General features: G+C 45.7%; 1 long non-coding RNA gene across 1 annotated transcript in view; it reads right to left on the bottom strand.

The window, feature by feature from the left end:
• The window catches only part of LOC309373290, a 252,764-nt gene that overhangs the window by 169,795 nt on the left and 70,237 nt on the right, over positions 1 to 12,732 (bottom strand). The window lies entirely within an intron of this gene.

The following is a 12,732-nucleotide window of genomic DNA, read 5'->3' as shown; positions in this document are numbered from 1 at the left end:
ACTAACATGTCACAATTTTCTTGACCTTCGCCTCTGTTTTCTAAGTGTTTCCATTTGAAATCACTTCTGCCGGTTTGTGTTGAAATGGCCTGTTGGAAGATATCCCCAGAGAGGGAGAGAAAGAGTTTTATAAGAGAGAAAATTTAACTAGCCAATTCTCTGCAAGCCTTGTCACTCCTTAGCTGCTGGTTTTTATAGTTGCATTGATCTGTATTCTAGGAGGTTGCCTAATGCAACTCAAAATGGTGAGTGGATCAATCCAGCACGTAAGTGGTTCTGTTCTCAGTGGTTGGTGGCCTCACCAGTCCTAGTTGCCGTATCTGTTTATGATACCCTGCTTGCAGATAAGAAGCAAGGAGCCTCAGGGCGCATGTGAAAAGAACAGAAGAAGAGCTCTGCAGGATCAGACCAAAGGACCATCTAGTACAGCATCCTTGAGGGATGCGGGTGGTGCTGTGGTCTAAACCAATGAGCCTCTTAGGCTTGCCAATCAGAAGGTCGGCGGTTTGAGTCAGGGCTGTAGCTGGGTGTGTGTGTGAGGTGGACCCCCGCCAGGGGCGCAGGTGGGCCTCCCACAAAATTAGCTAAAATATGTCCATAAATATGTCTATAAATAAAAATATTGATTATTCCGTCATAAGAAAAGGTTTTAAATAGAGGGTGAATTGAATGGGGGGGGGGAGTTGGAAGAGAGGCGGAAAGAAGAGCTAATTTGTCTGTGGTTAGGGGGCGCAATCTGGACGGTTCTGCCAGGGGTGCAACATCACCTAGCTACAGCTCTGGTTCGAATCCCCGTGACGGGTTGAGCTCCCGCCGCTCTGTCCCAGCTCCTGCCTACCTAGCAGTTCGAAAGCACACCAGTGCAAGTATATAAATAGGTATCGCTGTGATGGGAAGGTAAATGGCGTTTCCGTGCGCTCTGGTTTCCGTCATGGTGTTCCGTTGCGCCAGAAGCAGTTTAGTCATGCTGGCCACATGACCCAGAAAGCTGTCTGTGGACAAACGCCGGCTCCCTCAGCCTGAAAGTGAGATGAGTGCCGCAACCCCATAGTCACCTTTGACTGGACTTAACTGTCCAGAGGTCCTTTATCTTTCCTAACCCAGTATCCTGTCCTTGCAGTGGCAAACTAGATGCTTACGGGAAGCCCAGAAACAGGACCCAAGTTTAACATCGCTCCCCCCTCTTCCGTATGGTGTTTGGTCCTCACCCTGCACTCAGTTCTCAGCTGATGAGACAATTTATTTGGTGGCAAGGAAACTTCAGGCTGGATGCAGGTATACATACAGTAAAGCCTTGGTAAACCTGTTGTCTTTGTCCATGGGGCTTTCTTGGCAGGGATACTGGAGTGGCTTGCCAGTTCCTGCTCCAGGTGGATCACATTTGGTCAAAACTCTCCACCATGAGCTGTCCATCTTGGGTGGCCCTGCACAGCATAGCTCATAACTTCTCTGAGCTATTCAAGCTATTCAAGGCAGTGATCCATGAAGGGAAGGCATTCTTAAGGAAATCAGCCCTTCTCACTGGAAAGGACAGCCTGAAGCTGAGGCTCCAAGACTTTGGCCACCTCATGAGAAGAGAAGACTCCCTGGAAAAGACCCTGATGTTGGGAAAGATGGAGGGCACAAGGAGAAGGGGACGACAGAGGACGAGATGGTTGGACAGTGTTCTCGAAGCTACCAGCATGGCCAAACTGCGGGAGGCAGTGGAAGACAGAAGTGCCTGGCGTGCTCTGGTCCATGGGGTCACGAAAAGTCGGACACGACTAAACGACTAAACAACAACAGACCTGTTGTATGGACTAGAGCACAGCTCCCATTAGCACTCCTATTCCTTAGAAGTCAGTGAAGAGCAGGCAAATACTCTCCCCACACCTTGATTGAAATGTGACTGAGCCACTGGGAGCCAGGTTAAAGGTGTTGCATACAAGTGCGATTAGTAAGAAAATGAGGAAAGAGGAAGGGCCACATAGTTCAGCGCTTGAGCATCTGCTTTGTAAGATAAAGGTCCCAGTATCTCAATCCCCATCACCTCCAGGTGTGGCTGGGAAGAGATCCTTTTTTTAATTCCTGGAGAGCCACTGCCAAAGTGGAAAAGTACTGAGCTAAATGGTACAAAGGCCTGGCTAGCTATAAGGCATCTTTCTTTGTTCCTTCAATAGTAAACAGGAAAATAAGGTTGTATTCTTGTACATTACTTACCTGAGTGTCAGTCCCAATGAACTCAGTAAGGGTCTGAATTCTGAATAGACTTGTGTAAAAAAAAAGGTAAAGGACCCCTGACAGTTAAGTCCAGTCGCGAACGACTCTGGGGTTGCAGCGCTCATCTCGCTTTACTGGCCGAGGGAGCCAACGTTTGTCTGCAGACAGTTTTTCCGGGCCATGTGGCCAGCATGACTAAGTCGCTTCTGGCGAAACCAGAGCAGCATATGGAAATGCCATTTACCTTCCCGCCGGAGCGGTACCTATTTATCTACTTGCACTTTGACATGCTTTTAAACTGCTAGATTGGCAGGAGCTGGGACTGAGCAACGGGAGCTCACCCCGTCATGGGGATTTGAACCGCCGACCTTCCAATCGGCAAGCCCTAGGCTCAGTGGCTTAGACCACAGTGCCACCCGTGTCCCTGAGACTTGTGTAGGATTACTTTATAGGCCTTTAATCCTATACATCCTTGACCTGGGGGTTCACATTATCTCACGAAAGCCGCTGATGCTGTCCTGTATCACAACAGCACTCCTTATGCACTCCTTGTTGCGGGTGTGTTTGAAGCGGCTGGCGCACGCACGGGGTCAGTGTTCCAACAAATAGACATCAGGTTGCCAAGCTAACCACATTTCCTAATTCTGGCCTCGCTCAGTCAGGTGCAAACACTGAGAGGCAGAGAGGCTTCTCAGCAAAAGTATTTGCCTTCCCTTTTATAGATTTGCTTTGCTTCTATTTTAGTCCGGCCAACTTCTCTCTACCTGCCAAAAGGAACTCGAGTGTTTGTCGCTGCTGTTTGTTTTGGACGCTCCAGATGTGCTTTACATACTTACTGGGAACAACTGCAGACACCAGGCAATAATAATAATAATAAAGATTTAAAAATTTGCACTAAACAACAATGAAAGCTGGTATGTGCAAAGTCAGCTTCCAGAATCCTTTCCTTGGTCACATTCTACTGCAGGTGTGGTAGAACCTTGAAACAGGGAGACAAATTTGGCCCTTCGCTGGCTTTGTTTTACACCATGAGCATTTTAGCCTGGCTGTACATGAACTTTGATAAATGCCCCTTGGTTGTCTGGATGGCAGATAGAGAAAGGCGTTCAACTAAATAATCATGGCAAGAAAAAATGATGGACTATGCAGAACTGGCAAAACTGACATACAAGCTACGGGACAAGGATAACTGTGACTTTAAAGATGAATGGGAACCCTTTACAAAGTATTTGAAGACGCAACAAAGCGAATTGGACTCCTTGGCTGGCTTTGAATAAACATTCACAAACTTTTTATTGATAATAATCAGTTAAACAGTTTGAGGATCTATACAACTTTGTAACATGCAGAAAACAGCATTCTCAGAGAAATCAAAGACTGGAACTGAGGGAAGCCGGGGGGTGGGGGCGGGGGCAGGTGGGTTTTGGGTGGTGGGAGGGAGGAAAAATGGGGGAAAAAATATGGATGATATGTTTCTGTATAATATGGCTTCTTTTAAATTTGAATATTTTTTTAAAAAACCAGAGAAAGGCGTTCATGTGTTCGTCAAAACTAGTCCACTGTACAAAGATTAAATTTGCATTTGTTTTCCCATCCACTTTTGGCCTCTAGTTCTGCCCATGTGGCCCTCAAAAGGTTGCAAAGAATGGAATGCGGCCCTCGGGCTCCACCTCTGCGTTAAAGGAACAGAGGCCACCTGGTTGCAATCTTTTGCCATTGTTTCTATTTAAGTTATACTAATAATTACAATATTTTTAACATCTATGGATATATACATTAGCATGTTCTTTCTTTCTTTCTTTCTTTCTTTCTTTCTTTCTTTCTTTCTTTCTTTCTTTCTTTCTTTCACAAATCTGTGTCGTCTTTTCTCAAAGTGGCCACCCTGTTTGTGAGTCTGGCGAGTTAGTGGGCCATCGAGTGCCCTAATGGCAAATAACAACAAAATAACATCATGGAAAGAATTGTGTAGTTACAGCTCAATTCCATATATATATATATATATATATATATATATATATATATATATATGCAGGTTTTGGTGTCCTCGGGTGTCTTCCCGTGTAAAAGTTGGGGTGTCTAGGCGACGTTTCGACGAGGTCTCACTCGTCATCTTCAGGCTGGTGCTTTCGGCTTCTTGTTACTGGAACAGAGCAGGATCTCAGTGTTTGAGTTCCTATAAATACTGTTGAGGGGGTGTGGTGTATAGCCTCCAATGTTCTGGGCAGAGAGGAAGTTCCCAGGCTAGTGTGCCTTTTCTTCTTTTGTTCCTTAATTACTTGAGGGATATCTTGAGTGATTTCTTGAGTGATATCCTGAGTACCACTTAGGTGGGTCATTAGGTGTGGATTAGTTGCTAAAGTCTTTGTGTCTTGACCTCTTGAACTTTGTGAAGAGTTTTTCTGAGAAGATGGCTGTACTGCACTTAGTTGTGCTCTGGCTTGGCTTCGTGTATAGGGGCGAGCTGTGGTTTTGTGGCCTGTGTCAGCCAGATCTGTGTAGGGATTGCAGGGGGGTGCAGCATCCGGAGGTGCCACCATGGTTTGGCTACTGGATGGTGTCTGTAATTTATCTGTGGAGAGGGTCTGGGTTTGGGTCTGGTGTGGTTGATTGGTGATGGCGTTCTGTGTGCCTCCGGATCTGGTGTCAGTTTTTGTGGGGAGGGCTAATTTCCAGATGTCTGGCAAGCGGGATGTGTCGTCACGCTTGTTCAGAGAATAATCATGGAAGCCATCGAGATAGAGAAACACCCTCACAACATGAACAAGCGTGACGACACATCCCGCTTGCCAGACATCTGGAAATTAGCCCTCCCCACAAAAACTGACACCAGATCCAGAGGCACACAGAACGCCATCACCAATCAACCACACCAGACCCAAACCCAGACCCTCTCCACAGATAAATTACAGACACCATCCAGTAGCCAAACCATGGTGGCACCTCCGGATGCTGCACCCCCCTGCAATCCCTACACAGATCTGGCTGACACAGGCCACAAAACCACAGCTCGCCCCTATACACGAAGCCAAGCCAGAGCACAACTAAGTGCAGTACAGCCATCTTCTCAGAAAAACTCTTCACAAAGTTCAAGAGGTCAAGACACAAAGACTTTAGCAACTAATCCACACCTAATGACCCACCTAAGTGGTACTCAGGATATCACTCAAGAAATCACTCAAGATATCCCTCAAGTAATTAAGGAACAAAAGAAGAAAAGGCACACTAGCCTGGGAACTTCCTCTCTGCCCAGAACATTGGAGGCTATACACCACACCCCCTCAACAGTATTTATAGGAACTCAAACACTGAGATCCTGCTCTGTTCCAGTAACAAGAAGCCGAAAGCACCAGCCTGAAGATGACGAGTGAGACCTCGTCGAAACGTCGCCTAGACACCCCAACTTTTACACGGGAAGACACCCGAGGACACCAAAACCTGCATTCCTGTACCCGTGAAAATCTACGAAAGCAAATATATATATATATATATATATTCTTTTATTTTATTTTTTTAAGTCTTTATTCCTGGAAACAAAACAAGCAGTGTCACAAAATTCTCTGTTTTGTTTCAGAAGACGACGGCTGGAACATTTAGATCTGCAAAGAACAATGGAGAACAGTCTGTTAGAAAGAAGTCATTATCCACCATCAGTGACTTTCAAATGCCGTGAGATGCTTTGTTGTACTCATTCCTGCGGTAATGAAGTCTAAAAGTTTTTCCTCCATCTTCTTTGACAGCTCCTTTCCTCCCCTCTCCCCAGCAACAAAGCACATCTGCACTTCCCTCTCCCCAGGAATGAGCTGTGGCAAATCAGCTCCTAAATTGAAGCGCTCAAAACCTTTATTTTGAAAAGCTTGAATGGTGTCCATCACAAGTAGGAACCCTGAAAACCTTCCTTTTAAGGTGCTTATGGAATGCTCTTATCTGGTGCGGAGAGAGATTGGGGTGGGGTGGGGGAGATGTCAGATTCACGCTCATTTAAATAATTTGACAGCTTCCAAGAAGACATTGATGAGCATCGCATTCAAGTGTCAAAAAAGAAAGATAGAGTAGATGAGCACACAAAAAATAGTAAAAAAAATTAAAAATCAGGATTTGCATTTAGCTGTTAAATGTAATGCATTGTAATCCCATTAACGCTCCAGAAGTTTGGAACTAGGAATAAATTTGCAGTGAAAATGCTTTTGAATTGAAAACTCTCTTGAGCTTCTCCTCCCCTCTAGAAATGTGAGAACATAGGAAGCTGCCTTATATTGAGTCAAACCAATGATCCATCTTGCTTAATATTGCCCCATCTTCTGCTGTTGCTAAGAAGGATGTCATCTGCCAGAAATTCAATATACCATTGAAACAACGCACACAGGAAGGGAACCCAAAGTAGAAATTATGGGTTGTTTTCAGTTAAATTTTACTTAATTTAGTGATTGATCTTCATTGATTTCAATGGATCCGTTCCTGAGTAGGACGTGGTCACTCAATGTTTGCAGTACCAAAGAACCCAATTTTTAAACACTTCTACAAAGATTGGGGATGGAACTTGTGGCTCACATAAAGGGATGACCTTCATTTTCTCACATAATCAGAGTACAGTGGTACCTTGGGTTAAGAACGTAATTTGTTCTGGAGGTCCATTCTTAACCTGAAACTGTTCTTAACCTGAGGTACCACTTTAGCTAATGGGGCCTCCTACTCCTGCCGTGCTGCCACTGTGCGATTTCTGTTCTCATCCTGAAGCAAAGTTCTTAACCCGAGGTACTATTTCTGGGTTAGCGGAGTCTGTAACCTGAAGCATCTGTAACCCGAGGTACCACTGTACTGATCTGAGAAGCTGGATAGGTGTTCCCTATGGTACATTTGCCCTACCCCCCCCCCCCATTTTATTGCTGCTTTGGTGAGCTACAGTGGTCACGTTTCCATGTAACAGTGAGCCGGGCATGAGGAACCTTTGACCCTCCAGATGTTACTGAACTACAGTTCCCATCAGCCCCAGCAAGCATGGCCAATGGCCAGGGATGATGGGAGTTGTAGTTCAGCAACTGTGTCCTTCCAGACCAACTTTTTATCTGTAGCCTCATCTGAGACGTTGCAGGGCAGACAGTATAGAACTGGATGGACCAGTGGTCTCAATATAAGACAGCTTCATATATGTATTCACATGCGCCGGGGGCATGCATGCATAATGTGTAGAACAAATTCACGTGTACATTCAGCATTGTTGAAATTCAGCACCAAACAACTCTCATCAAGCCTGTTGTCAGTAATTCCTAGTGTTATTTCTTGGGAAGAGCCCAAGGAGGGGAGTTGGTAAAAACATCAGATGCTCCTTTCACCCCAAGCAAATGAGGTATGATTGCACAAGCACTTTGAGATTCTGTTTCTTTGCACTCAGCAAACTCTCTGTTTTCTCTCTCTCTCTCTCTCTTGGCCAAAGAGATCAGGCCATCCTTTTGATCTGTGTGTACTACTTCCCAGCTAGTTTATTAGCTGGAAAGTAGCAAACAATGCCATCCAGGAGGTCATGTCAGTTTCTTACAAGGCTTGCAGCACGCCATTCGCCCTGCTGGCTCCACAGTTCAATTTGGGGATTACTGTGCAATCTGATTTATAAGAAGGGATCTCTGGGGACATAAGCCCCCCTGTATAATTGAGCAGGAAGACTGTTTACACCGAATCACACCAGAATACCAAAGATCAAAGTTGATTGCTATCGCTTGCCAACGGTGCAGAACTTTATCAACCTCCAAGCTTCGGATAGCAGCAATCGCGCTAAAATTACGAGGCTGGAACATAACCCGAAAGACTGATCCCTGCCTTTTGCAACCTCCTGTGTGTGTTAAACCACAACCCTCCCAATTCGCTTTAATCTCCCTATATCCTATCTTCTCTAATGATCCTCATCCTGATTGGAGCACGCCATAAGCAGAGAGGAGATAGAAATGTGACGCTGTAGCAGAATCACCTGTCTGATGAGAGGAAAGGCCTAAACTCTGCATGCAGAAGATCCCCAGTTCAGAACTCAGGATGTCCAGGTAAGCATGAGAATGTCCTCAGTCTGAAATCCCAGACAATGCTGAACTAGATGGACTGAGAGCTGATGAGGCAGCATCTAAAGTTCCTCAGAATTGTATTAACAAACTATGGGGGAAATGAGACAAAACTCACTAGATGGAAGAGTGATAACAAATGCCTTCCCCAAATCCAGACATAGTTGACCATCAACTTTGAAGGCTGATTCCAGTCTACTTACAAATCAAAAGTCTTTGATTGGGTTAGTTCAGCTTTAAATAACAAAGGAAACCTTCTCTGAATGTTCAGATGGAACTGTTCCGTTTTATTTTGGGTGTTGAAAACCCAAGCAGACTATGAAAAGCTCAAAAAGTTTATCTCCAATCTGAACACATGAGCAACAAAACAGGAAACGAGGACTTACCAACTCCTACATTTTCTCTTCCCTTTCCAGGAATGGCCCACGCTTAAAAGCCCTGTGTCCAAGTGCCCTGTTTTTGTCCCAGGGCTTTCCCTGTGAAAACCTGCTCTTTAAAACTCAATCGGAGCAAACGGCAATACACAGAAAACCTGAATAGACATCTGCTGCAACTGAGAGCGAATTTTCGCAGGGAAAGCTGTGGGGTGAAAGAAAACTAAATGCTCAGACACAGAGCTTTTAAGTGTGGATCTGTGCCTGGAAAGAGTGAGGTAAAAGGTAGTTGTGGATGTGCCCTGCGATTCTGAGCAAGTCCAACCTTCCTTTTGTGCCACACTTTAAAGCTCCGTGTCTGAGCGGGTTTTGTTTTCATCCTGGCACTTTCCCCCAGGAAAATGGGTGGTTTGCTGCTGAATCAGAGCAAATGGTACCTGGGTTTTCCTCAAATTGCAGGTTGCTCCGATTCAGTGGTGAAATGCAGGTTTTCCCAGGGAAAGAGCCGGGATGAAAGTAAAAAACACGCTCTGACACAGAGCATTAAAGCCCAAACCTGTGCTTGCACATCACGAAAAGAAGTCTGGGTGAGCCCTCAGTGTAAGTAAGAGCAAAATGCAGATAAGTACAGCAACCTTGAACTTCACATGTACTTAAATGATGTCTGACCTTGGCTGTAATTCAGGGAAGAGACTTGGTTGAAGATGGATGGCTCAGTGATAATAACCGTATTTGGGCATCCACAAACCACGTGATTCCAGTCACATGAGGGGAAGAGAGTGGGCCCATGCTTGCTATATACCCCCCCCAAAAAAAACCATCCACATGTTGCAGGGCAGGGAGCGGTCTGAAGTTAAGGGGCTGGCTGAACCTGTTTAGGCTTCCTTGCAATTTGGAAGCTGGGGCAAACCTAGGAAAGGAGATGTAATTCTTTCAGACAGGATCTGAACACATGTTCCTTTAACATTTTTTTTAAACTCCCATTTTGATTCCCCCCACCCCCCCCGCCCTCAAATAGTTATATAGAACTTCTCTTTGGGTGGGGCATAGTCGCCAACTCCTAGGGGCCAAGTTCTCTTCAGCTCCCCTCAATGAAATATTTGAGGTGGCCCACCAGTTGATTGGCATTGCCATTCAAAGGGTGTGGATGTGCCACATCTTGTGATCAATTATTTGAGGCGGGGCTCAGCTGAGGGCCCCCCATATTTAAGTTGGTATCCCTGGTCGCAAAATATGGTTTGAAGCTCAACATCAAAAAAACGAAGATCATGGCCCCATCACCTCCTGGCAAATAGAAGGGGAAGAAATGGAGGCAGTGAGAGATTTTACTTTCTTGGGCTCCATGATCACTGCAGATGGTGAGAGCAGCCATGAAATTAAAGAGACGCCTGCTTCTTGGGAGAAAAGCGATGACAAGCCTAGACAGCATTTTAAAAAGCAGAGACATCACCTTGCCAACAAAGGTCTGTATAGTTAAAACCATGGTTTTCCCAGTAGTGATGTATGGAAGTGAGAGCTGGACCATAAAGAAGGCTGGTCGCCAAAGAATTGATGCTTTTGAATTATGGTGCTGGAGGAGACTCTTGAGAGTCCCATGGACTGAAAGAAGATCAAATGTATCCATTCTGAAGGAAATCAGCCCTGAGTGCTCACTGGAAGGACAGATCGTGAAGCTGAGGCTCCAATACTTTGGCCACCTCATGAGAAGAGAAGACTCCCTGGAAAAGACCCTGATGTTGGGAAAGATGGAGGGCACAAGGAGAAGGGGACGACAGAGGATGAGATGGTTGGACAGTGTTCTCGAAGCTACCAGCATGAGTTTGACCAAACTGCGGGAGGCAGTGGAAGACATGACTGCCTGGCTTGCTCTGGTCCACGGGGTCACGAAGAGTCGGACATGACTAAACGACTAAACAACAAACAACAACAACAAATCCTTGGTCGGGGGACAATGAAATCTGGGGGAACCCCCTTCAAGCATGCAGTGCAATCTAGTATGCTTCTGCTTAGACAGCTGGTGACCACTGGACCTTGTGGGGCAGCCAAGGGGGTCACAAGAGACAGGACTAAATTATTCTGGTTTTCTTTCCATTCTTCTCCCTGTGGACACTTAAGCAATGCAGCAGTAAAAATACAAGTTGGGCTCTGCCTGACCTTGCCCAGGGAACTAGCCTCACACACTCAGAGGTAAAGAATTCAGTGGGGCTTACTCTGAGCTTAGTGGGTACAGAATTGCAGCATTAAACTGTAGATCTAAGGCAGGGATGGGGAACCTGTGATCCTCCAGGAGCTGTGGAATTGTAACTTCCGTTATTTCTGGCCATTTGCCGTGCTGGCTGGGTCTGATCGGAGTTGGGGGTCCAGCAGATTCCCGGACGAAAGGGCAGAAAATGAGCTCTCCAACATTCTGTGCAAACATTGGTTTATTTAAATTCACAGCATCCTGCTGTTGTGCTTATTACGTATGTAAGTCCAAAGTGTGGGAAGCCTGACACCCTCTGTTAAATTGCCTTTGCTTTGACCTCTTTTCGATGCAAACAACCTCTTAGAGCAAACCCACAATTTCTTGCCTTACGTGGCTCGCATTTTATCAAGCATGTTTGGCCTTGGTGCCATCAAGGACGCATCAGATTGCTTCACTGTTTTCATCCTTAACTTTTGAAAATATAATAAAAGGATTTAGAAAGGAAGACAAAAACACACTTCTGAGATATGGGGCAAGTCACTGACCACTGGTTAAAAACAGTACAAGGGTTTTAAAACAGTCTGATAGTATGAATGAAGCTGACATGCTTGCCGACGAAATGAGTTAGGTCTGAATAGTTATACTTTTAATTTATTTCCCAATAATATTAGATAAAATATATGGTCCAACTTTGTAATATTGCAATGGAAAACATTTCCCAGACAAATCAGAAGAGTACGTTATGACTAATTTATCAATTTTGGCAATATCAAAAATGCTATAATTATTTCCTTACTACAGACTTTCTGGGTTGCCCCAACTACTCTAGGCAGCTTCCAACATATATAAAAACACAATTAAACATTAATTATACAGGGCTATATAGAGCTGCCTTCAGATGTCTTCTAAAGGTTATATTGTTGTACTCATCTCCTTGACATGTGATGGGAGAGCATTTCACAGGGTGGGTGCCACTACCAATAAGACCCTCTGCCTGGTTCCCTGTAGCTTCACTTCTCATAGTGAGGGAACCACCAGAAGGCCCTCAGAACTGGACCTCAGTGTCCGGGCTGAATGATGGGGGTAGAGACACTCCTTCATAATGATGACATGGTCATTACCCTTCATACAAGCAATGAAAATAAAGTAGATTACATTTCCTGGTTATGTTGGACACTTCAATCAACTCTTGGACTCTGGCTGCGTTATAGTAAACACAATATATAGGTTCTAGGCACATGCCGAGTTGACCTAACGATGTGTGTTTTCCTTATTATCGTTATTAATGATTAAATGTATTACACACACTTCAGCATTGGGTCCCAGGACAGGTTACACTCTGGATGCGAACGGGATCTGTTCCGGAGCCCTGTTCGCATCCTGAAGCAAATGTAACCCGTGTCCGCACGTCTGCGTGGGTCGCAATCCGCCGCTTCCGCGCACACGTCTGCGCGAACGGCGAAACATGGAAGTAACACGCTCTGTTACTTCCGGGTCGCTGTGGAGCGCAACCCGAAAATGCTTGATCCGAAGCTACTTCAACCTGAGGTATGACTGTACAACAATTTAAAATTCAGAATTTAAAAACAGTTAAAACAGATTTCAGTCACAGCACTAGGGGGGACAGGAGTCGGGAGAGCCACAGGCTGAGGAAGAGTGGGGTGGGGGGAGCACACCGCCTCTGGTACCAAGATCTTGGTGGGGTGCCGTCGCGGCTGCCCCCCCCGTGCTGGGTGTCATGCCCCTTTGGGCGGTGTGCCATGCCCCTGGGACGTGCGCCAGCCATGCCCCCGCCTGCTCTCTGCCCCCGGTGCTGGAGCATGAAGCTCCACCACTGTGGAGAGGGCACATGATTGCATGTCCTCCTGCCACCCAGGCCCCACATTCAGGAGGACATGAAGAAAGTGCTCTAGTCCCACAGCTCTTTACA

This window comes from Podarcis melisellensis, assembly GCF_964234715.1.
Source record: "Podarcis melisellensis genome assembly, chromosome: 6".
NCBI classification, from domain to species: Eukaryota; Metazoa; Chordata; class Lepidosauria; order Squamata; family Lacertidae; genus Podarcis; species Podarcis melisellensis.
Note: the sequence above shows the minus strand (reverse complement) of the source record. Positions and strands in the feature narration are given on the sequence as shown.